The sequence below is a fragment of the Coregonus clupeaformis genome, chromosome 3 (genome assembly GCF_020615455.1).
Source record: "Coregonus clupeaformis isolate EN_2021a chromosome 3, ASM2061545v1, whole genome shotgun sequence".
Classification (NCBI taxonomy): Eukaryota; Metazoa; Chordata; class Actinopteri; order Salmoniformes; family Salmonidae; genus Coregonus; species Coregonus clupeaformis.
The window spans coordinates 720,582-723,043 of record NC_059194.1 but is presented as its reverse complement, the minus strand read 5'-3'; positions in this window follow the sequence as shown (position 1 = coordinate 723,043).

Genomic DNA, 2,462 nt, shown 5'->3' with positions numbered 1-2,462 from the left:
TTTTTTGTGTATGGGTGGTCCCGGGGATCGAACCCACTACCTTGGCGTTACAAGCGCCATGCTCTACCAGCTGAGCTACAGAGGACCACCACCATCTCTTCAGTGTCCTAATGGTGGCCCCCCCAGACCAGACTCTCAACCCCATCTCTTCAGTGTCCTAATGGTGCCCCCCCAGACCAGACTCTCAACCCCATCTCTTCAGTGTCCTAATGGTGCCCCCCAGACCAGACTCTCAACCCCATCTCTTCAGTGTCCTAATGGTGCCCCCCCCCAGACCAGACTCTCAACCCCATCTCTTCAGTGTCCTAATGGTGCCCCCCAGACCAGACTCTCAACCCCATCTCTTCAGTGTCCTAATGGTGCCCCCCAGACCAGACTCTCAACCCCATCTCTTCAGTGTCCTAATGGTGCCCCCCCAGACCAGACTCTCAACCCCATCTCTTCAGTGTCCTAATGGTGCCCCCCAGACCAGACTCTCAACCCCATCTCTTCAGTGTCCTAATGGTGCCCCCCCAGACCAGACTCTCAACCCGATCTCTTCAGTGTCCTAATGGTGCCCCCCCAGACCAGACTCTCAACCCCATCTCTTCAGTGTCCTAATGGTGCCCCCCCAGACCAGACTCTCAACCCCATCTCTTCAGTGTCCTAATGGTGCCCCCCCAGACCAGACTCTCAACCCCATCTCTTCAGTGTCCTAATGGTGCCCCCCCAGACCAGACTCTCAACCCCATCTCTTCAGTGTCCTAATGGTGCCCTCACCCTTCTCAGTGTCCTAATGTCCCCCAGACCAGACTCTCAACCCCATCTCTTCAGTGTCCTAATGGTGCCCCCCCAGACCAGACTCTCAACCCCATCTCTTCAGTGTCCTAATGGTGCCCCCCCAGACCAGACTCTCAACCCCATCTCTTCAGTGTCCTAATGGTGCCCCCCCCCACACCAGACCGGTCAGGCTGGGAGGTTCTTTTACACTTCATAATTTTATTTTATTTTATTTTTTTTGAATGTTTAATGTGCAAAAAGAGGTCTTAAAAGGCTGAAGTGTTTACACTATCTGGCTGCAGAAGGGATGTTGAACCCAGAGCAGCAGAATTAAAGAAAGAAAGAAACTGAGTCTACAAGCAGAAGATAGAAGTAAAACCTACAGAAGAATATTCAGAGTAGGGCACAAAATAATGGACCAACTACTGCTCTGGGTCGTCACTACCAACCATGTGCTTCTTCTATTGAGAGTTGTAGGACTGGAAAGCATGTACCTTTTTTTAAAATATATATATATATTTTGCATAAAAATGTTTCAAAATGTTGGTGAATGATTTTATCTTTCGATATGTTTTAGTTTTTAAAAGAAAATTATGAAATGTATATCACTACTACTACAAATGTACGACAGTCGAACTACTTGTAATTTTACTTTGAGAACTTTTTTCTTTCTTCCCATCTTGTTTTCTAATGCATAGATATCATTATGTTTACTATTAGACTCAGATCTCATAATGTTTCCTTTTTAGAGTTTCTATCCCTAGGAGAAAAAAAAACTGTTACTGCCTTTTTAAATAAAGTATGTCTAACTGATAACTATGATATGGGGGATCCAGTAATGAATGCTTTGAACAGGTGACAAGCTAGAAACTTCTAATCAGATTAGAACTCTCATCAATAAAGTTATCAATGTCAACGATAGTTGTCGATTCTCTGTACATGCATTTTACATTTTAGTCATTTAGCAGACACTCTTATCCAGAGCGATTTACAGTTAGTGAGTGCATAAGTTTTTTCATACTGGCCCCCCGTGGGAAACGAACCCACAACCCTGACGTTGCAAGCGCCATGCTCTACCAACTGAGCTACATGGGGCAGTATATGTTCAAGTGACAGAATTACTTTCTGTATTCATTAACCATTTTGTGTCTTTTTTTGGATCTTGTGGAGGCAAGGTAAGTTTATGTGTAGGGTACAGTTAGTGGCGTTATTCTGATATGACAGGATCAACTTCATTAGCACAAAGTTAACTAGTAATGGGTAACACTGACTACATTTCATTCACCAGTTTTTTGTTTGTAAAAAATTTTTGGTCCGTACTTGTCTGTTGTCAGGACAATTTCTAGGGGAAAACAAGCATTGGTGGGTACTTTTTAGTTGCGATGCTGACATTTTAATGGTGCGGCACTACAATTATTACGGTAAGTAAAACCCATCATTTGATAGGCGGTAGTACGTGGTAGGAAATTAACTTGCCAGACCACCATTGTTGAAATATTGATCCCTGTTCAACTATTGGTCCGCGTTGGGTTGTTACCGCATGTCTACTAAAATATGGTCTTACTGTCACCAGGGCACAAATTTACATTTCCGTCATTTAGCATACGCTCTTATCCAGAGCGACTTACAGTTAGTGAGTGCATACATTATCTTTTTAATACTGGCCCCCCGTGGGAATCGAACCCACAACCCTGGCGGTGCAA